Genomic DNA, 24,881 nt, shown 5'->3' on the forward strand with positions numbered 1-24,881 from the left:
ATTTCCCAAAAGTGTATAGGGTTCAATGTCAAACCCAAAGTCTATTGGTGGTAGTGTGGGTGAGCAGCCTTAAGCCTAACACAGAGGAGTGTAGGACTGTCTTGAGGCCACAATATGCCTGGTGGGGCCACTGCCGTTATTACGAGTTTTCTCTCCCACACTTTTCATGGTGGTGCGACTGCCATGAAAAGTGTGGTGGTGAGGTAACAAAGGGGGCCATGTGGATGCACACAGGGGGGCACAACATGTGCCCTGCTGTGTGCATGCAACTCAATACCTGCACGGCATGGACAGCAGCAGTCCAATGTGCGCAGGTACTGATTTTGACATTCCCATTGCAGTGTCTATTTCATAGACATCGCTGTGGGAACGCCAAAAAACAGCCCGTGAGACAGGAGAAAACAACTAATCTGGCGGGTAGTTCAAACATGGGTTTGGTGGTGCAGGAGAATGGTGGTCCCACTCCCATACCACCAAACTCATAATAAGGCCCCTAGTGCAATTTCTGAACAGTTCAATGTTATCCTGTGGAGGAAAACAATTATGGGGTTAAACAGGTAAGTAGGTGACTTACAGTTCCAGTCTTCGGGACCAAAGGTCAGTAGTGGGCAAGGGTCAGGAGAGTACCAAAACTGCACCACCAGTGGCACGGGGGCAGCCGGGTGCACAGGTCAAAATCGGAGGATGACCCAATGCGTTTCAATAGAGACTGAGGGTGCTCTAAACCACACTGTTTGCAGGTAGTTAAATTGGTTGTAGGGGCCAAGCTTTGGGGTTTTAGACAAGCACAGGGGGGGGGGAGAACTAGAAATCAGCTCCAAATATACTCAACCAATGGCACAGGGGCGGCTGGGTGCAGGGTGAAATTTCAGCATTGGGCGCCCAATGCTTTTTAATGGAGACTCTTCCTTTGACAAACAGGCTGCAGGCATTGCACTGGAGGTTGCAGAAGGGAGACCAATGACAGCAGAGGTAAGCAGAGATCTAGGTGGTCATAGGGGCACCATCGGTTCAGCGGACCATGGCCCAGGAGCTTTGGGTGCAGGAGTGGATTCGAGGTCATGATTACTAGGAGGGCTTCACTGAACAGGTGAGCCACTCAGACTCAGACTGTAGGTGTCGGATGCAGAGTTGGCAGGGGTCGCGGTTCCAGCTGGATCCGGAGACCTTGGAGTTGATTTCTCATGTCCTTGGGAGACTGGAGTCTTTTTTGAAGGCAGCAGTCCTTCCAGGAGTTTCAGAGGTCGCTGGCTGCAAGACAGGTCGTCGGTCCGTCGAAGCTGGAGACAGGCCGGTAGGGCTAGGCCGAAGGCAGTAGTAGTCTTCAGTCCTCTCTGCAGGGGTGTCTTCTTTCTTCTAAGGTCATCGTAGATCTGATTTCCAGGTCCGGGTGAGCCAACAAAATACTACATTTAGGTGTGTTTTAGGGCAGTAACAGGTAGGGCCAATGGGCACCTTACCTAGTGTGACTACACCCTCTATTATGCCACCCTCCTGTGGGAGGGGGCATAGACCTAGCCCTGATTGGAGGGGTCTCCCCATCTTCAAGATGGCAGGGACTGAAAGATGTGCTTCACCTCATCTACCACACCTTAGGTGTGGAGTTGGCAAAGGTAGGCACACTTCCTATTTTCCTAAGATTTCCCATTAGTTTTCCCACCCAAAGTGGGGGTATAAACCAGGGGCTGTCATATGGTGCTAGCAGCAGAGGCCGGGTGCTGCATTACAAATGCAGCAAGCCTTTGAAGCTTCCCCTTTGAGCACTGACTCGTGCTGGGGGAGGAGATAGGACACCTCTGCCCAGGATGTGCATTGTTTCTGGTCCCAGAGAGCAGAGGCTCTCTACCTAGGGGTCCAGAAACATGTCTGGTTGTGGCTGGCAGTCTACAGCCAGTCAGAGACCACACTAGGGTTGGTATGTTTTCAGGGGGCACCTCTGAGGTGCCATCTGAGTACATGGTACAATAAATCTCACTCTAGCATCATTGAGAGGAGTAGTTTGGTACCAAACACTCCTATGTTCAGGGAAACCATCATAGTGCTGTGGAACTCGAGTTGTCGAGTTTCCAGCCCATGTACTCTCTCTGGCTTCACTGGCACTTACAACATTAAGGAGTGGACCCTAATATGCCTGTGGTATAGTGCACCCTACCTTAGGATTGCAGGGCCTCCTAGCGGAGTGATTTATATATACCTTCGGGCAGTGCTGTCTGGCATGGCACCCAGGCAGGGTGCCATGTCGACTTTATTTGCTTTCTACCTCTCAGAGGCATGCAAACTGCAAGGGCAATGGCATGATCCCAGTGAGGGGAGGTCCAGGGGACCCTCTTCAGCTCCCACGCCCCAGGCACCCAGGGTGCCATTTACTCGGGACCTACAGGGGACATAAGTACCAATTGTGGATAGGTTTTGGGGAAGGAGCACTGGCACAGGGGACCTGGGTGTCAGGGACCCAGTGCACTACAATTGAAACCACATCAAAAACAGGCAAAAAGTGGGGGCTAACCATGTAAAAAAGGCCTTTTCTCACAAAGTGAATGTAAATAGGATTTAAATTAGAAACCATGCACTGCTTATGACTTCACATATTACATCACTCATGATAGGTTCTTTGACATAATTTATGATATCACTGATGACATCTCATATGACATCACTGATGACATTCACTGATGATATCATTCAATGAATGTGTTATTTTGATTTATAGTTTACATATTGGCACGTAACTACCATAGTACTTCTTTATCTAATTTTGTACAGTCAACGTTCAACTGATGGGTGTAAGTGTTTATAAAATGCATGTGCTCCTAATACATCATAGATGTGCACAGGTATTGAACACATTATAAATGTCTGCATTGAAGAGTAACCCTGTTTGCAGGTGACACTTGACAACTCATGTTCAGCATGTTCCACAAAGGTTTTTAGGCTCTGCAGAAAAGGTTTCCAGTTGGGAAAAGATTCTACATATTACATAGTAAGCATTGTAAGCAACCTTGATTTATTAGACAGAATCATCTCACCATGACAATTTCTACGTAACATAGAAGACAATGTGAACCAGGTACTAACCTATCTACATGTGCTTGTTTTGCTTCAGAAGATGGGTCATCTGTCAAGCTTTCTCCACAGTATGAAGGCGTCAGGTAGCATGATGCTAGCACCTTCAGACATTGGTATTTTAAGTGAATAGTCGCTCTTGTGCATAGAACATACACTGTTCGTAGTAAATTCTTTCTAATACTTTGAGGTGTATTTCTCATGAGAGTTCCACTTTCTGAAAACAGTGTGGTACAGAGTATACTCTCTCCATGGAGTAAAGAGTGTTAACAGTACCCACTTTTCTACTTATATCCACTTAATTTTTCAATGTAGTTTCAGTGCAATCAGCACCGCTCGCGGAGTTTGTGGATTTTTGGCAACTCCGCGTAGAAAGCGGAGTTACCGAAAACTCCCCGATCCGTGGCGTAGCAGAGTTTTTCCCTTGTTCGCTCTTTCAAAATGCGTTTTCACGTGCACGGTAGAGACTTACCAGGATCCCTGCATTCACCAACAAGTTTTCCTATCCGTTCGCGTGTGCCACAAGATTTTGGAAGCCGGCCGCGTGATCCCGCGCCATCGGACATCCGCCAGAAGTTTGGTGAAGCTCATGATGCCAAACATGCAAAATTTGCAATCTGGAGAAGAATATCTCACGAGCAGTATAAAACCTTCTCGAAAATGATGATTTGGATGAAAAAAAATTCTCAGATTGACATTTGGCTGTACTTTTTTGAGCAAGGAGTCTTTTTTATAAAACTTTTTTTTTGGAGAGGAAGGAAGTGCCCCAGAGTCTCCAACTCCCTGTTCCTGTCCAGCAGGCTCCTACCAGTGCTTCGTCCATGTCCTGTTCACTTTTCATTTAGATTTGGAGCTGGAAGGATCACTCTTTGTGTCTGCTGCATCACGTATCATTGGATTTGAGGACTTTTGGATTTGAGGACGTTTGGATTTGAGGACTTTTGGATTTGAGATTTTACAGGTAAGTTGGTCTTGTTTGATTGATTGGGGCATTGCAGTTGCTGCAATTACAATTTTTGTACTTTTCATCATTTTGAGAAAAAAAATGTATTGTGGGTAGCCAGTAGGCCCAGAGCTAGTCATGGGTGCATTAAACAACTGTTTCTGTGGTGTGTGTGTTGAATTTAAACATCATTTAGGGCATGGATGGCATTGGATTGAATTGCAAAATGTGTTTTTTTTGGGATATTTCACTTTTTTGGTGTGTGTTAAATAAATCTCTTTGTTGTTTGTGTGGTGTGGTTGTAGTGTAAATTGCACACCTTGTTTAGCCCTGTGGATTTTCGTTTTTGCATTTATTGCATTAAAGTTGTGTTGTTTAGCATGCCTCCTTTGCCTGGCCATTATAGGCCTGATTCAGTTCATTGTTTTCCAGGCCTCCTGCTTGTTGTGACTGTGAGTGACCATATGGCTGGTGGCCATTTTGTGGTGGTAGTTTAGTAGTGTGCTGCGGTTGCCGTATAGGCCTGCATGTCTTTCCTTTGTTTCTCTTGGCTTACTGCTTCCATTCCCTTTGCCAGCTGGAGCTCCCTGAATTACGTGATGCACAAATTAATGCCAAACAGGTTCCACTTCCATTACATTTGTATTTTTGTTTTTGTTCTTCTTCTTTCCTATCCTTCCTGAGTGTACACAGTATACCATGAAAGCCCTTGTTGTCAAAGTCTCACAAATGGCTACATTGTTATGTTTTTTTTTATAACTTAAACTGAGTTAATAATATGTAATAACATAACACTAACAAGTGTGACCACCACACACTGAGTTATATATTATATGTGTTTGTTTGTACTAGTAGTAATTGAACCACAACAACAGATGCAACATTTCACTGATGTTCTTCTGGCTTCTTTGCTTTTAGGTGCACAAAAAGACTGAGGAGGCGGTTTCATCATCATCACCCGTTGTACTGCCAGACAGACGTCCTGCTGCGCAAGATGTCACGTGAAGTGTGACCACAGACAACTTGTGCACCTGCGTCCTGCTGACATCGGAAAAAGATGGCCCCAAAGAAATGTAATAGGTCCTCCAGTACCAAGAAAGTTGCCAGTGAAAAGAAGGAACAGAAGAAGGAAGTGGCACTGCCACTTACCAAGACTGGTGTGCCGCCCAATATATTTTTTGGGAAACAAAAAATTACGCCTGCATCAGCGGTGTCCGGGGACCAAGCTGGGAGCAGCACCTCCACATCCGCGGGCCCACCCCACCAACCTAGGCCCAAGCCCATGAGTGTCGCAGAGGTAGCCAGTCTACTTGCGCAAACGCCAACGAGCAGTGATGTTGAAATGTCACTATCGCAAAGTAGTACCCAATCAACACAGGTGGAAACTCAGTAGATAAGTGGGCAACAACAGCTGGAACAACAGCCGCAACAACAGCCCACAATAGTAGTTGTTCCTCCCGAAGTAGGGGCAGTTCAGGAAATTGAGCTTCCTGCAGACAAAGAAGAGCAAGCCACTCTTCAGAAGATCCATTGTCTTCCAGATCCCCAGCAAGGAAAAAGAGGGTTAGTCCATCAACTTCTTCTTCAAGCCCCCCCTTTTGATGATTTAGATACCACTTGGAACCCAACAGCTCAGCCTGAGAGTGAGGCACGCCACGCGACAAGGCTAAGGAAAAGGAAGGTTCCAGAAAACCTTAGAGTTATGGAGAAAGATGTAGAAGAGGAGGATGATGACGATCCAGTCATCATAAAGATCACTCCCGCCCCAGTGGACATGGAGACCGACATTATTATTACCCCATCCCAAATTGCTGTGAGGGATGTGACACAGATACCACCAACACAGGTAACACCAACACGATCTCCAGCTTCTATATTTGTACTTGCAAAGGCCCGACAGGGACCTACATCCAGCTCAACCACCACCTCAGTAGGTAGTGGTACTGTAACTGCACAGCGTCAAATTCCAGGCACACCCTGCAGTACATCCGGCATTGCAAGTGGCACCTCCAGCAGCACAAGAAAGTTCACCTCCGGACTTCTTTTTGGTCAGCAGTAAGGAGGACAACATTGCTATATGCTCAAATTGTCAACATGGTGTTAGTCGGGTAAGCTTGGTACAAACTATGGTACCGGAGGCCAAACAACCCATCTGAAAAAACACCACATGATCCAGTGGGAGGCGCACCTACTCAGCATACAAAAAAGTTAAACGGCACCCATTGCTGTTGGTGGGGATGAAGAAGTAGAAGAAGATATGATCGCTGTAGAAGGTGAACAAGAGGGAGACATTTTGTCTGGTACTTAAAGAAGCCCTGTCCCCAGCAGTGTAGTGGTACCGCCCACATTCTCAGCAACATCTCAGTGACACCGTAGTAAGTGTCAGGCTGAGACGCCAAGGCGACAGAGTACTGCAATGAAAAAAAGTGCGTTGTTGAGCCTAACTGGGTTCAAGAAGTCACTTGCATCAGCTGCACCAGAAAGGAAAAAAAATCTAGCATACCATTGTCAGCATGCTTAGGTCGGAGGGGCTGTACGAATGCAACCACCCAATGGCACGTTTGTACAATGCGAAGCTGGCTAAAATGTTAGTGCTGGGCCTTCTCCCTTTTTCTTTTGTGGAAGGTGTGGGTTTCCTTGAATTTGTGACAGCCATCTGCCCAAAATGGAAGGTTCCCAGCCGGTCCTATTTCGCCAGAGATGCTGTTCCAGCACTACATCACGATGTGCTGGAATTGCTTGGACAAGCTTTGCAGCAGTGCTGTTCACAATATCCACATGACAACAGACATGTGGACCAGTTGCCAAGCCACTGATTACATGAGTATCACTGCACACTGGATCTCTTTTCTGGGGGTTAGAGAAAAGATATCTGAAGCAGGTGTTGTTGACACTGCTGAGATTTGTAATGCTACTCGGAAACATGCAACTGTAGCCATGTTAGCCTTGGAGAAATCTCATACTGCTGCAAACATTTTGGAAGAGTTTAACAGCAAGGTCTTTGATAGGTTGAGCCCAAGAGGGCTGAATATTGGTTATGTTGCCATGGATAATGGCAGTAATGTAGTTACGGTCATGACCGATGGTGGCTATTTCAGGGTACTGTGTTTGGCGCACTTCATTAACATTATTGTTCAAGACTGTCTGAAAAAAGAAGCCAGAGTCAGCAACTTACTGACCACCTGCAGAAGAATATGCACACATTTCAGCCATTCTTTTAAAGCCCAAAAGCAGCTGAGGATCATTCAACGTGAGCATAGAATGCCAGTCAAAGCACTCACCAAGGAGGTGCCAACAAGTTGGAACTCAACCTATTAAATGCTTGATTGTCTGTTTGACCAGTACAGACCAATCAATGAGTATGTCATGCAAAGAATAAGGGATGAAACTGTGAAAGGCATGACCCTACAGATGGACCAATGGGGCCTAGTTAAATGCCTGACAGAGATGCTTGCTCCTTTCGAGCTCTTCACACGTGAAGTCAGCAAGGAAGACTGTACTGTGGGCCAAGCTATCCCATTGTTGCACATGCTAGAGCAACAGCTTAAGGAGGTGTCTAAAACATACACAGGTGTGGAGGAAAAAAATAAAGCATATGATTTGGTGGAGAGCTTATCCCGTCGCTTAGCTGAAAATACAAGGGTGCAAACTCGCATTGTTTCAGAAAAACATTAAATTTGTGCTACAATTCTGGATCCACGGTACAAATCAGCACTGAATACTAAGACACTAATTCCTTTTTCAGAAGTGGATGTTGCCCAGCACAAAACCTGGATAGCTGAAGCAACCAGTGACTTGGAAAATGAACAGCTGGTAATTAAAGGCCAGCTACTCAAACCCACAACAAGTACTGCAGCAGGGCATCCGGTGTTAAGTTCAACTTCAGAGCCTGAGGGCAGTGCGTTTGGCTCAGAGCTGTCACCAACATTATCGACAACAGCAAGAACTGGATCATCAGCCCCAGCAAAATCAGCACGGGAGTGGTATTTACAGCAAGGGCTTACTAGGTCTAGTACTGATACAAAGACAAAAGAGGTCCAGCAAAGTGGAGCACCCCTGAACATTGAGCGGATGCGCCAGGCCTATCTGGATGACCCAACAGAGGTCTACATTGATCAAAACCCATTGCAGTATTGGTATGGGAAAAGGGGCCAATAGCCAGTGCTCAGCAGGCTGGCGATAAACTATCTGGCTTGCCCTGTCTCAAGTGTCTCTTCTGAGCCTGTTTTCAGTGCTGCTGGTGCCATTGTCACAGTGAAATGGACCAGTCCCTCACCCAAATATGTGGAGAGGTTAACCATGATCAAAATGAATCAGCACTTTATACCACCGAATTACGAAATACTTGAATCAACGCAGGAAATCTATTTCCCTCAAGCCAGATGATGATTGGATGGTCAATAGTACAAGAAAATGTTGCCTCATCGAGTCCCTCTAAAAGAAGTGGAACATGATGACTACTTAGCTATCCTCCTTTGCGAGCCGAGAGAGACTGCCCCTTAACTTAAGATGAGAACAAGGAACAGGTAATGATGGCATGCAGTGGACGCTGGCTCTGAGTGATTGGTGTTTGTGTTGTTGTTGTTTGTTGTGCATGAAGTGAATTCGTTGTGTACTATTATTTAATCTACACACTAAAAGTGACTCAAGTCAATGTTTCTCTTCTTGTTGTTTAATAACAAAATTGCACTTCTACTGCAGGCCGATCCATTGCATTTTTTAATATAAAATCTGGACTCACTCGGTACACTGCAGACTGAGTTGGACAACACCATGAATATGACCACAGTGACATAATATCTTCGCAGTCAGTCAGTAGGATCGGAGATGATTGATGGAATAACTCAGGGCATTTCATGAGGGGCAAAAAAGGTAAACAAGTCAACAACAACCACAGCAGACCTACATGTATGTGTAGTGGTGGAGTCGAGTCACGAGTGTAGTAGTGGTGGTGGTATGACTGACAGCTGTGCATTATTACCGAAAGGGTACAAAGTTCCTCGTGTACAGGAGGGAAGAGATAAGGAAGGCGGTGGAAATGGAGGCTTAACCACCCGTTGGTTATCAGGAAGTACCCAAATGGAAAGCCAGGGAAATTCCCTTGGTGGAACTAGAGCTCTCACACACCCAGCAAGCTAGGTGTCATGCTTCATCATATGAGCAATGCCCCTCGTCAATTCGGCGCTGCAATCCTTGACGGGCTCCCGAAACCGGGGCTCTTTATCGGGGATCTTTTGTTCCTGACGATAGGTGCTTGGGGGTGGGGGGCCTAGTGTAATTGGATGTAGCAGAGAGTGAAGTAAAAAGGGTCAGTTAGTCCTAATTGATGCTTTATTCAGAAGGTAAAGTACCCTATTAAAATTGGTGTAGAGTGGCTAGGTACTAGAAGTAAGGTGTCTAGACGTAAGGCTCTACTCTAGAAGCTCAACATGTTTCTTGCCATCTATGTCAGGAGGATCTGGGCAATTCATCAGGATCAAAAAACTGTCTACACTACGTGGTAACGTGAATTCAACATCCCACGTCCTAGGTCTCTGACCTGTAGAGATAAAATGAAATAGTAAAGAATATAACAACACAATCTCTTCGTTCTGTACATAATGTTTGAAGAATGGTGTAGTTGAAATCACCGTGCTAGAAGTGGTTTAAAACAAATTAATTGTAGTGCAATGCCTCAAAGGGCCATGTGGAGGTGGGAGGAACAAAAGATCCCCGATAAAGAGCCCCGGTTTCGGGAGCCCGTCAAGGATTGCAGCGCCGACTTGACGAGGGGCATTGCTCATATGATGAAGTATGACACCTAGCTTGCTGGGTGTGTGAGAGCTCTAGTTCCACCAAGGTAATTTCCCCGGCTTTCCATTTGGGTACTTCCTGATAACCAACGGGTGGTTAAGCCTCCATTTCCACCGCCTTCCTTATCTCTTCCCTCCTGTACACGAGGAACTCTGTACCCTTTCGGTAATAGTGTTTTGGGGTATGTACATTGGACCTCTTTAAACAATACCCCCGGTCCCTCCTTTTGGATTATATTGACAGCTGTGCATGCCATTGATTTAGTTACTTACTTTAGGAAATGCTATGTTTCTGTATTTGTGACATGTGTGCTCTTTCTGGCTCAGTCACAATCTAAGCTAAGTGGATGTTGGGTGGATGCCGTGGGCCTGCTCTGTCCTGTTGCTATTCTAGGCTAATGCTGGAAACAGACAACAGAGTCGACATGATTTAGCCATGCTGTTCTGAAAGTGTATGCACTCCTGTGTAATTTATGCTTTTTTTTGCCTTGATTTTTAAATATCCTTTTTGTTTTTCCATCTACACTTACAGGCCGGCCTTTACCCTGTGCAAAATGGAGAAAAACAACTCACACTCACCTACCAATCCGCATCCGCCAGGCAGGCAGTGGCACCCAAGATTGACAGACGCAGCGGCTATGGAAGGGAGGACCAAGAGGAATGCCGAGATGCAACTCCCCAATTTGACCAGGATAACATACAGTAACACTTTAGTATCAACATTCATCATCTTTTAAATAATTTGATAAATGTTTTCTCTTCAATCGTTATGACTGTGTGTTGTTGTTATTTGTTCTCTGCTAATAATTGATCCCTACAGCTATTTTTAAATTTTCTTTGCTAGCTTTAAAAAGTAAGCCCGGTACAACAGAAGTAAACATTTATGTAATTTGGGTCTCTCTGAGGGCAGACAGACATGGCAAATTGCATAATAATTAATAATATACAGATGTCCTGTACTGTCTACTAGTCTAACCATCAAGTCATCATCATCATGCATGCATTTCCTTTTTCTCCCTTAACAGATTTATGGATATGATGGTCGTCTGCCAGGATTGTGGTTTGTTGTTTGTCCATGCGTAGTGTTTTTCTTTGTCAAACCTTTCACCAAATCCCCCTTCTCAACCATTCATCAAACCCTAACCCTCTTCCCCCGGGCTGTGTGATTTATAATGAGGCGTGACTAAATTAAATGTACATCAATAATTGATCACACGCTTGCTGGGACGGACGTGGTGAAAGCAACACTGATTCAATTTCAAGGCAGGGCAAGGATCTTCTTCTGCTTGCCCACCCGTGCTCAGTATATTTGCAAGTCAATTTCATGTCCAAAGGAACCTAATCCTAATTAATTGACGGCATTGATTGGATTCATCATCCATCTAAACAGCACTAAAGGTTACGCTTGTGTCGAGTGACTCGACACAAATACAGTTTGTTGTAACTTGTTGTACTAAGTTATCCCTGCCAGCATTATGTTTTATTTTACTTTAGCATTGCTAATCAGCATTATTATTGTTGTTTGGCAGTCTTCTTGTGTACTGTACTGTACTTCATTCTACTACTCCTCCCAGAGTCTCTCTAAGGCGACTAACTGTCTCATTTTCTTTTTTTGCAAAGGCTACTGCCAGTGTCTACTACTACCACCACAACCATGGCATCTTGGGAAACAAAACCATCATCGCCATACAGCCATCGCTGTGCCTAAGTTAAACATCAATCACAGGTAAGGGAAGAAGTTTGTGGGAGGTATAATTAATAATGGAAATTAAATAGTTAATTCACAGTCCTCCTGTTGCAGTATGCATAGACTAGGAGGAGAGACTGACAGTACTAGTAGGACAAGTCACTCAGTGAGGGGTACCGCATCTATCTAATTGTGTGTTACAAAATCGGCAGATTATTTAAATCAAACACTGGCTGCGGCCCTGCAGCAGCAAGGAAACCGTGTGATGTAAAACAGTAAACCCTCCACAAAACATTAAAATCGTATGTAAAGTTTAAGTATAAATATAATTTAATCCCCTAACAAAAATAAACTATGTAAAAAATCCCACAACACCTGACCCACCCCTCTCATTAACCCCAACCAATGTCCAACAAGAAAAAGTCCAAGCAATGTCCGGTGAATAATAAAACACCAACGCCCAATTCCCACCCACCATAAAAAGGAATAAAAAAGGGGCAATCCTACAGGGTCTTGGTGGGCTCTGAGTTGCTTGTCCACCAGGACATTTACCCGCTCTTCTAGGTGCTCCTATAGGCGTGCCATTTGGAGGAGCATGCAGCGCTTGAATGCCCTACAATTGCATCCACGGAGGGGGCAGCAGTGTTGGATGTAGTGCGGCGATGGGTGGCTGCCGGATCATGGTGCCGTACCACTGGAGGGTACTGGGCCCGGCTGGGGCCCGGGGCATTGGAGGAGGCTGCAGCTGCTGCTGTCTCCTCCTCCTCCTCCTTCGCCAGAACCACCAGCCACCGGTATTCGGTTTGTATGGCCTCCAGCTTCCGGCACCAGGCCATGGCTGCCTACTCCTTCCTGTCTGGTTTACATTTTCCTTTGGAAAGAGTAGCTATATAAAGAAGAAATAAATGACTATTTTAACAATATACTCTTTGCAAAACAGTAAGACAAATTAATTCTACACATAGTGGCACAGTAGCACTAGCAAGCACAATACATAACATTTGTGGTATGTATCTATCCTCCCACTTCCTCGGTCTCTAACATTTGTGGGAGTTTCAGACATTATACTAGCACTATAGACTCCAGTACACAGTACACCAGTCTTCTTTTTCTCTCTTGTTTAGTGAAATTACGTAACCTTGTTGTAGCTGGCATGCCAGCTCAGTCAGCTTGCACCCGAGACAAATTTGCTCATGACGCAGACTCACTTTAGTTTTATTTACTACTGTCTGCAGGTGGGGAAGCTGACTACACAATCATCGTATTTTTCTATTACGGGTGGAACTGGCCATACTCTGTTACATCAAGGTCAACTGCTCAATTTTACTTTCACCCTGCCCTGACTACTACAAAAAGGCAGATAATATCTGATCCAAATGATCTGTGCTTATATTTTACTCGCTTTACGCGACTCAGAAGCCACTGAAAAGAATGTAATAACGCATTGTATTTTTTCATATTCAAGGTTCTTATCTCTGATAGCCCGATAAACTTAACCAAACAAGTAACACAAACGAAAGTCGCTTAGCTTAGTCTGTCTGAAAAACTTTATTGTCCTGAAATGTATTTATTTACAAGCTTTCAAAAGAACTCAGCCTCATTCTGATTTACAATGTGGTCCCACGGAAGTAACACAAACGAAAGTCGCTTAGCTTAGTCTGTCTGAAAAAACTTTATTGTCCAGAAATGTATCTATTTACAAGCTTTCAAAAGAGCTCAGCCTCATTCTGATTTACAATGTGGTCCCACGTGATGACCAAGATCCCAGTCACCCTCGATGAACATTTGGAAGTGTTATTTCTCTCGACCCCTTAACCTGAATAGCTCACAAGGGAGTACAGAGCACGCACTTCTTATGTTGGTAATGAGGAAATGCCTGGAGATTTGGTTTATCACCCCTCTGGGAATATGACAAAATGGATTGTGAATAGGGTCTGTTTCTTGCATGTAAAGGAGGGACGAACTTTGCCATACCAAGTGTTTCCCCACCTAGGGGGTCTCACTCACAAAAAGTTTTGCCATTTTATGATTGCATATATATTGAATGGACTCACAATGTTTTCCTTCTTTCTTTCTTTCCCCCCCCTCACGGACCTTTTAGATTGAATGTGCAACTAAGAAGGAAATAATTTTCCTGCACATCCACAAGGGTGCCTGTAGTTAAGGCCACTCTGTTTTGCACCAGGTCCTGAAGAAAGCCCACTTGACCCCTAGGTGCTGACGAGGGCTGAAACATGTCGACCTTTTTTGGACACAATTTTTTTAAAAAGTGCACTTGACCATAATAAGTCGGATACGTGCACAACCAGAAAACTTTTTTACCTATCCCGAATCCAGTACTAATAAAGAAATCTACTGGCTTTACGAGATCTTTTAAACAACTTTTTTCTTCACCACAATCACTTCACCTTTTTTATTCACGATCACTACTGTGATTACCAGTGGTAAAAGCCTCCGGGTGGAGGAAGCATTGGATTAACCCAATGATTAGGCGATCACGTTAATACCAAATCCAGCGGAGAATCAAGATATACCGCTAATTTCGATCCTTAACCAAACGTGAATGAGGGTTTCTTAAACAGTACAAAGTACTAACCATGCAATACCCTGGTTTCCCAGGACCAGTGATCCACTCTACTACTGATTTTTTGATATATATGGGACGACATGAGGTACTTTGTTTTGATTGATTGTGTAAACAATAAACATGCAGCCGATAGGCCACCCATGGCAGGCTGACACAGTCGAAAATGAATTAACATAGGTAGGGAGTGGGCCTCGGAGTCGGAGGGAGGTGCTTGATAACAACATACATACACAATATATATGCTGTGCTTGCAAACTACTGTTGGTCAAGGGTGTATTCTGAAAATACAACTTTGTTCTATTCTCGTTGGCATGCTACTCTGGTGCGTTTTTTTTTACATTCTCTTCAAACTAAGACTCTTCATCCAGTGACAGTCTCTACCTATGCTATCTAAGATGAATACCATCCAGGAATCTATCCATTCAGAGTAAAAATGTCTATCATTCTCCTTAATCTCTCAACAAAGCTTAGTTTGTTTCACCAACAACAAACATGTATTCTTTTTTGTAAACCACCACCCATGCGTCCTTCCTTCCTTGCTTGCCTTGGCTTTAAGTTTGACCCATGAAACACCCCGGAGGATTCTTGCTACCCACCCATACAGTTTCACCCACTCAGGCAGGCATCTTTTCTTTCACCTTCCACCCATCCTACAACCACCCATGCATCTGATTCCTTCCTATCAGCCATCTATGCATGCATCCCGCGTATCCTTCTCTGCCAGACATAAATATTTCATCTTGCCTGTCCTTCCTCCTTCCACCCTTCTTTCCCTTTTTGTTCAACCCATTCATCAAGGTCATCTGATCTGACTCTTAGTCTTCGCCATAAAACTTTCACCGCTGAGTTGAAGTCAGATAGAGGAGGCCATTAACTCCTGCCGCTAATGCTAATGCTAATGTTAATGCTAATGCTAATGCTAAGTAAAGGGTGTCTTCTTCAACCGTTGTTCACAACCACCACTGCTGCTGGCTCACCCCCTGCAGCTGCCTCATCTTCAGCTTCGTCCTTACTGGCTGCATCACCTTCGCCGCTGGCCCCGGCATTGGTGGTCGGTACGCCTAGAAAAAACATTACACATTTTTTCGATGCCATATACACCTCCCCCAATGTATTCTTTTTCTCTAGCAAGATTGAAAAAAAAGTTAATACATACATATACAACATACATCACTAGTACAAATCGGGTACTAGAGTAGAGTAGACTAGTAGTAGTATGTCCTATCCTATCGAAAATAGTAAAATATCTGGTTGGGCATTTTGGTGGTGGGAATTGTCAAAAAGCCTCAAGATGAAGAAGACTAGAAGAAGACAACCCAAAGGACTGGACTCAGTGTCTAGACCTTTTGATGAATCTGAGTTTTAAAACCTTTCAAATAGAGAGTGGCCAACTGGGCAAGCTTAGCTACAGACAGACTAATAGTAGTAGTACAGAGAAACATAGCAGAGGCAGTTAGAGGCAGGGATATCAAGAATTTAGAAACAGATAGTCTAGATCAAAGAAGAATTGGTAAAAAATAGAATTAGGAAACGGAAATAATAGTTCGGAAAATATAAGGTGCAGTAAAAGTTAGGGAAGCATAATTATTAATATTAACAACAGGAGGACATACTGGGGCCAGCAGCAGAGCCCTCGTAAGAGGAGAGGTCCTGGCCAGCATCTTGTGCAGCTGCGCCTGCCGACTCCAACGACCCAGTCTTCTTGCCCCTGGATGCTGATCATGAAAGATATAAGAAAGAAAGAGACAAACATTGATGATTGGTGTGAAACAAATAAAATATTTTTTAAAAATGCTAAAAAATCATTTATGGAAACAACAATTGCAATAAAATTGACCTATCTAATCTTGTTGACTAGTAGTATCGCGGGATTCGCGCACTGTCTAGTTATTATTTATGAACACTAATCCAATGTTTCATTCTGATTCCAGAATACTAACTAAGGCTAAGTACCACCTGACCTAACCCACCTATTACAGATGGGCCAATTGTTCACTAAGTCTGCATTTCCATTTATTTTAGTCCTCAAAAATGCATAGATGGAGGACACATGCATACATTTTTGCTTACACCAAATTGTTGGTTGATTGCTGCTGATGTTCTGCTAGTGCTAAGCCTATTACCACTCACTAAACAAACTACAAAATGTTCTACTAAGGACTGGGGCAAACAGCACTCAGCAGAACTTGACTTAACAGAGGATACGTCACGCAGACTGCTAAAAAATTACCTACTAATAAGTAACTAAACCTATCAATCCACCACTATCTCTTAGTAACAGGAGGACAAAGGAAGGACTAGAGTCTCTCTAGCATTACCTAACTTAAGTTCTCTAAAGTAAACTCTTACATAATTAGCCCAAGCGAGCGCAAAGCTGCAAACAAGTAAGATTAGTAGACCGAGCAGCTGTGGCAGAACAATCACAGAAGATTTTTAAATGTAATTTACCTCCAATGTAAGCAGCAGCATTCTTGCTATTTGGAAAAAAATTATATTCGCAATACATAACACAGAGCTGAAGAACACAAAGTAGTAATATTAACTAGCTATTCACCAAGCCCTGGGACCTCAACTCCTAGCAGGTCTAGCAGGTCCTGCTCCCGATCCAGGATATCAGACCACAGGTGCATAAGCTGGTTAGAGGTGCGCCGGACCCGAGAGCAGCAAAACACTGCCCGGAGCACACTTCCCCCCGCTGGTGACGCTCCCGGAGCCGGTACCTGGACCCAGGCCTGCCGCCTGCTGCCAGGGTTAAGGGGAGGTGGCACTGCACAAAACAAACAAGTGCGGCCACCTCTGCCTCTCCAAATAAGGCATGTGCCTGCACCTCTTTTGGTCACGGCTCTGGTTGTGGCTACGCGCCTTGCCCTTTGCCATGGTTCTGGTACTCGGGGGGCGGAAAAGAAAAGGTAGAAATTAAAAAAGTAAATAAAAGAAATGAAAAAGGCAAGTGATAGAAAAAGAGTGAAAAAGTAGTGAAAAACACACAAAAAGTACAAAAAGACTCAAAATATAGAATCAGGAAAATAGAGAGATAGATAATAGATAAAAAAGATTTTAAAAAAGTTTCCAGAAACAAAGGATTGAAAAGATAGCGGAAGGATAGAAAAGCAGGCCCAGAACCATAGCAAAAAAGTTAAAAACAAGATGGCTGCACCCGTTGTGACCGCATGGGCAAGTTTGCGTGATATTTCCCACCGAGCACGCAAAAAGCGTCACAAACACGCAAAACGCATTCGCGAACATGAAATACGCATCACAAACGGGAAGGAACACGCAATAAGCGTTCCTGAGCAGGAAATACTCATCGCAAACGGAAGGGACAAGTGAAAAACAAGATGGCCGCACCCATTGGCGACCACATGGGCAAGTTTGCGAGATATTTCCCTCCGAGCACGCAAACAGCGTTCCGAACATGCAATACATGTTCCCGAACAGGAAAAACGCATCGCAAAAGGGCGGAACAAGCAACTCCTCATGCTCGCGGAATTTCACGTAGCTCGCAGAGTTTTTTTACCACTTCGCGAAACTCCACGTAGTGCGACTACGCGAACTCCGCCCAGGATTAGGTTTGATACAGGCAAAGACTGTCCGTAGTAGGACATTAGTTATGTAACATGGCTTTAGTATCTGGAGGACTTTGGCTTTTCCTGAACAGCTGTATATAGATTGATCACCATGTCCAGGATAGGTTATACTTTCACCTGTGGTTCACAGTCAACATGATCTCGGCTACCCATTAAGTTTATGGTGTAGGGTCAATGTTGTACATAACACAAGCTTGCTTTACCTATGGGGGCTGTATGTATGATAGCAGAAATTACGCTTCATATTATTCTCAGCTATTATGCACTTACTTTCTTAGCTCTAATGCTGTACCTGTTTATAGAGCAATGTGTACAAAGTAAGCTTGGATAATGTCTTGAGTGATGTAATCAACGATGTTATAGAACATGTCATGAGTGATGTTATATGAGAGGCCATAAGCAGTTCACAGCAGGGACACAAGTTATAGTTATCTCTGTAACAATAACTGGTACATTTCTGATGTTTTTTTAGTTCAAAATATTAATGTTGTCACTGAAATATTCACTTAACTATAACCCTTCACCTAAACTTGGGAACTACCCGTAGTTCCCTGCTTCCTTTTTTACATAATTTATGTGGCGCTCTAAGTCTGAAAGGGTATTGTCTTGAATTATACTGGATGCTCACTTGTGACTGGACAAATCTGTACCTCTCTGAAGAGCTCTAACTAGAGTGAAACACATGTGTCAGGGGTGATTTTATTTATTCCAGGTTGGTTTGGATGGTATTTTACAAATCCATAGCTGTAATACTGTACCTGAAGTGTTAAAAGGCATTCTTCAGCTTGCCGTGGATGGCACTTGGAAGGTTAAAGTGATGTTATAGTTAGGTATGATAACATTTTACTATATAACCTCAGAAATTCACTAAACCTAACCAAAGGTTTAAGTGACGTTATCGTTAGGTGAAAATGTCAGTTATAATGTAACATATTAAACTAAAAGAAAAAAGTTATAGTTAACTGATCTACCTTTAACTTGGGTCCCCGACATGCACTACGTATGACCTTGCACATTACCCCATTCGTGGCATGTTCATCGGTATCATTGATGACATTTCTGAGTTGTTTTAATGTACAGTGAGATGTTATTAATAGACATTACTATAATCTCACGTTATTTTTTTTACTGAATTTCAAAGATTTCTTTTTAATATAAGTTAAGTAATTTGGCCATTCTTATGTAGAACATCACTTTAAACTTTTTTGTATATTTCTTTTTTCAAAATATAAATTACCTAATTATTACCATACCTGACTATAACGTCACTTTAGCTTTGTTTTTTATATCAAGATTGGAAACTAAGTAATCATTAACAGTACTGGGTGAAATGTCACTGTTAAAATTATTATTATTATTAATTTTCTATTTTTAGAGATGACAGTAGAAAATGTAATGAAAATGTATTCATTAATATTGCATTGTTTAAATGTATTTTTTTTCTTCCATTTTTTAAACTCACATGGGTGTCTTGCGAGAGCAAGGAAACTAAAAAAAATATTACTGGCCTGCACTACTTTTTCTTAAAATGTGACCCAAAATATTTTTAAACGGGTTCAGGTAATAACATTTCTTCGACCTCCATACAAATAAATTTGAGCATGTTTACTTTTTACAATCCTGTGAGACTCCTGCAGGCTTCCTCTGCTATACTCAAGACAGACCTTTGAAGAGAGGCGGCGGGCTGGCAGTCATTTATCATGATTCCCTTAAGCCCTCCTTTACCAAAGCGTCCAATTCAACCTGTGAAGCACTGTTAATTAGTACTCAAATATCAAATTATGGTACTTTTAACAATGTCCTTCTGTACCGCCCTCCTGGTCCCAGGGGCGCATTTTTAGATGCGCTGGGATCACTTTTAGAGGATGGAATGTGCAATAAGTATTTTACAATCATGGGTGATTTTAACTTTCATCTTGAAGACGCTTGTGATGCGGACAATATAAAATTACAGGAATTGTTTGATGGGGGAGACATGAAGCAATTAATATTAGATCCAACCCATTCCAAAGGTCACACACTGGATGGAATTTTTTCTAATAATCCTAATCTGGTTTACCTTCAAACTATCCCCCTTACTTGGACTGACCACAATGCAGTTTTATTCAAACTTAAACTAATCCCACGTAACTATCTCAAACCTCCGGCAAGAGCAACCATAATCACTAGGTACTGGAAAAAACTAGACAACGCTGCACTACGCAATCTTCTACAAAGCTCAATGCCAGCTATGGTGACTGAGGTAAATGAAGCTATGGATAAATACACTGATTGGGTAGACCAAGCTTGTAAAAAATGAGCGCCGGGTAAACAGTCCATCACTAATCGGACACTGCCAACTACCCCTTGGTATTCTGAGATTTAAAAAAATCAAAAATTAGCGTGTAAAAAATTGGAAAGACTATGGAGGAGCGAATATAGTTACACCGATAGGGAGGCCTATAAGATAGGCCTGGCTAGCTATAAAAAACTGTTCACTGAAACAAAAAAAGACCTTCTTCGGTGAACAAATCAGAAAAGCTGGCTCTTCCTCCAAAGAGCTATTTAAAACCATTAATCTGCTAACCTCTGCCGCTAAGCCTCAGATTGAAAGTAATATAGAACTTTGCGAATCACAGGCTGCTTTCTTCCTGCAAAAGGTCGAAAATATTTTTTCTTCTTTTACCTTTACGCCTATGGCAACTAATGAGGTAGTGTTAACAGAGGGCCCAGAGTCCACTGGCCCCTCTTCTGTATTTGATCATTTCACACCTTTAGATCAGCCTAGTGTTATTAAGCTTCTTTCTGAGATTCGTTCAGGCTCCCCGTTAGACCTGTGTCCAGCTTCAGTATTAAAATCGGTTTCAGACATCATTGGGAAAGCCCTCACTCCATTGTTCCACACCATTTTTAAGTCTGGTCATTTTCCAGCTCCTTGGAAAATTGCCTCCATTCTTCCATTGCTCAAAAAACGTAATTTAGACCCTAAACTTCCGAGCAATTACAGGCCCATCTCTCGTCTCCCTTTTCCGGGTAAGATGTTGGAAAGAGCCATGAATGGTCAACTTAGTCTTTTTCTGCAGTCTAACTCCTCCTTAGATGCCACGCAGTTTGGATTTCGTGCTGAACACAGCACCGAATTGGCACTTATAAAATCTATAGACGAGATTAGGGAGGCTTTAGACCAAGGTGGTTCTGCTATATTGATCACGCTGGATCTCTCGGCCGCATTTGATACAGTTCATCACAAAGTATTGATGGACCGTTTATCAGCGGTCGGGGTCAGAGATAAGGCTTGGGCTCTCCTGAAATCGTTCTTAGCCAATAGAACACAAACAGTGGCCCTCGGTAGAGATAGTTCTAAACCCTTCTCTCTTCCGTGTGGAGTTCCCCAGGGGTCTACGCTTAGCCCGACACTGTTTAACATATATGTCACCCCGTTGTCGACTTTGATCAAATCATTCGGATTTGACTTGTCTTCTTACGCTGACGACACACAAATTGTGTTGTCAGTTAAAAAAAGGTCAGAAGCTGAAACTGCCTCGATGTGTCACAACTGCATGCAAGCAATTGCTGCCTGGATGGCCTCAAATTGTCTTAAGCTTAATGCAGACAAAACTGAGGTTATACTTTTTGGGAATACCACCAATCTTTGGACACCTGATTGGTGACCGACTACAATGGGAGAGACTCCTGCCCCAGTGACAAATGCAAAAAATCTTGAAGTGATAATAGATTCAAGGCTGTCCTTTAACACTCAGGTCAGCAGGGTTGTTTCATCCTGTTTTCTTATGCTTAAAATACTTCGTAAAGTCAAGTTTCTCCTCCCAGAAGACTACCTGAAAACAGCCGTTACTGCACTTATTCTATCGAGGCTGGACTATTGTAATAGTCTTTATATTAGTATTCATAAAAACATCTGTCCAGACTCCAGATTGTGCAGAATGCGGCAGCCAGATTGCTCACGGGGACACCAAGGTTCTCATCAGTAAGGGCGGGCCTCAGATCACTTCATTGGCTGCCTGTGACATCCCGCATTCAATTTTTATTGCCATGTACATTGTCTTTAAAGCCCTCAATTGCATGGGCCCTGATTTCCTGAGACACTCCATTCAGTGGTATGTGCCGGGGAGGGCGTTGCGCTCTATGCACTCAAGACTTGTTCTCCTCCCCCGCTTTAAGAAAGTAAGCTGGGGTGGGGGAAGTTTTTATCACTGTGCCATTAAGGCATGGAACAATCTTCCTTTTTATCTCAGGAATTCCACTGAACTTCTCCCCTTCAGGAAGGGATTAAAAACCTGGTTATTTGCCTAGACTATTCCCAGCCTCAAGTTTCTCAGCTTTCACTTAGGTGGGTAGCGTACAGCGCCAGGACACCTCAGGGTAGCAGAGCGCTCTAGAAATTCTAATAACATAACAGTAAAAAGCCTCTGTGGGAACTCTGGGAGAGCTGTAGTTCCTGCTACTTCTCTCAGAAGAGGCTCACGAGACCAGCAGAATTCAAAAACCTTAATTAAGAGTGAAAAAGTATCTTTTATGTTAGACTGAGGCAAGAGCTCTTCTAATATAATCAACAAATTAGTATCTATTGAGTGTTTGTTGAGAAACAAAACCCATTTCTAAACTTTTGTGGTCCTGCAGTGTCCCGCAAGAGCCAAATCACCAATGGAGGGCGCCCTCAGGAAGTTTGACTGTGTTAAACTTCCTGGTTTGGCTCTTATGAGCAAAGGACTTAGAAAGTACAATTGAGTGAAGCAGACTGAGCTTTATTTACTTCTGATCCTATAGGTTTGCTAAAAATACCATTTATGAGTATCCTTGGAGTGATTTGGCCACATAAAATAGCTTGATTTAACGTCATGTGATCCAGCGAGCCTCCTGTGAACTACTCACAAGAGTTCTACCAGAGCTGTGGTACACCAATAAAAGTCATCATATTGGTTAAATTCAGTGTAATTTATAAACTATATGAAGTACCCACCCTCTCTGATTCATTTTGGAATACGTTGGTGTATTCACATCTTCTGCTGGGCACTTCCAAACCTACAACTTTTCTCTGCTGTTTTGAGAAGATGTTAAAAAGGCTTCTTCATCAGAATCAGAAGCAGAGGTTGCTGACACAACACCACAGCCAGCGGAAGCCAGCAAGCAGTCACTTGCATGGCAATTATTTGGAATTGCTCCTAGAGCCAGGAAAGTGTTGGCTAAGCATGAAAAATGCAAATTGTGCTTGAAGGACTTCTCAAGAGGTACTAGTAAAAAATATAGTTATGGCACTACTGGCATATGGCGTCATATGGGTGTATTGCATCCTGCAGGCTTATCTTGTGTGGAAAAGCAGATGGACACAACAACATCAGTCACCTCTACTGAACCTGGTGAACCAGTATCATAAGAGGTTAGGCAAAGAGATGCAGACAACAACTCTGCATATCTAAATAAAGTGCTGTATTGCCAGCTTGCACCAACATTAATTACTCCAATGAACTCAATTCGGGACAATCTGGCAGGAGAGCATAAATGACCCCTGATAAAGTGATTTTTTCCAGAGTTCCTGTTTTAAATTTTGTTGAGTTTTTAAGTTCAAACCCACAAAACACCCAAAAATAGATTTAAAAAGTTACAGAAAAATCAAGAAAAACCAAAATGGTTCTTTTCAGAGTTGCCAATTCAGATTATAATTTAAAAAAAATCATGTTGTTTTTCTTGTATAAGTCTTTAAGTTAATATATCACGATAGTCTGCTACAGCAGTCTATTAATATTTATAAAAGGTAAATCTATAATTACAAATGGAACTATTTTTAATTAATTGTAATATTAAATTTATCATATGTATATAAGTATATTGTATTCGGTTTGCATTATTAATTAATGCAAACAAATATACAGTTGATTAAAGGCCTGCTACAGTGTCATAGATCGGACCTGAAGTTGATGGCTTACAACAAGTTATCAGGACTTTAATATAGCCTTGTAGCTCGCCATAGTATGCTATTAAAGCCAGTAAAGGCCCGTTCTAGGATTAGATATCTGAGCTGAAGGTGAGGACCTATAACAAGCGAGTGGACCTTTAATGGTCAGTATAGCCTGTAATGTTGGCTAGAAGGTTTTTAGAACATTACAACCCCTCACACCTTCAAGGCGTGAGTGCCTCGCTGTATGTGCCTGGCATTTACTAGCACAAGCACATAAAGCATGAGTCGTGAAAGGGGGCAATAGTCAGTCCCTTTCTTCCTGGCCATTGCCAAAATGCCATCATGACACCGTGAGGAACGAGAGGAGAGAAGGTAGGATGGCTTGCTGCGCACCCTACTGCACATGCTCTGCCTCTTGCTTTTCCATCTCCAATCCACCAATTCTATAGAGGCAGGGGACAGAGAACAGAATAGGTTGTGGATTAGGACATTGTAATGTTGAGAGGACTGGGCCTATACCATTTATAATTCCCACTGGCACTCAAAGGAGATTTCAACATTCCAGTGTACTAATATAGCCTCACACCATACTGTAGTAGCTTAGGCCACCTCTTAAACACCTCATCCAGTTATTTAGGCTTAAGCTAAAGGCCGAGGTCTATAACAAGGGAGTAGACGTGCTCAGCTGCCTATAAAGCGCTGTAGAGGTGTCCCCCTCACCTGTGATATTCAGAACGATCAGCTGGAGGACACGCGACATGCAGAGGATGCTGGACCCACCAGATGCGCCGAGGCTCCGTGATCGGCACGTTGAAATCGGAGGAAAGGGACAGGCGGATTGGACACAGTCATGACAGCCGGAATCCGGGTGAGGCCCCCCCTGCTCATCTCTCCCCCTGCCACCGAGAACACACAAAGAGGCAGCGACCGCTAGTGGAGGGGTACGAGGTACGCGCCCGGGGGAGGTGATTAGGCCCGGCCTAGAAGCACAGCATTGAGGTGGCGACAAAGAGACTTTGACCCCTGCGGGAGCGAGGGGCGATATCGAAGCACTGCCTACCAGATGGCCCAGCATTAGAGGACTGCGGGAACAAATCCATTGGGCCCCTGAAAATACCGTGAGGCCTGAAAGCTATGCAAGCGATACCTAGGGGAAACAGGACCCAATACTACTTATAGATAGGGCCTTAGCCACTGGGGGACGGTGGTGGGTTCCGCAGGTGAAGGATTGCATCTGCCTGAGGTGCCCCAACTGGTGCTTTGTTGCCCTCCAGTATCCTGAGGGGCACCACTGCAAAGCCTGCTGCCCAACGGCTGGTGAGAGGT

The sequence above is a fragment of the Triturus cristatus genome, chromosome 3_2, assembly GCF_964204655.1.
Source record: "Triturus cristatus chromosome 3_2, aTriCri1.1, whole genome shotgun sequence".
NCBI classification, from domain to species: Eukaryota; Metazoa; Chordata; class Amphibia; order Caudata; family Salamandridae; genus Triturus; species Triturus cristatus.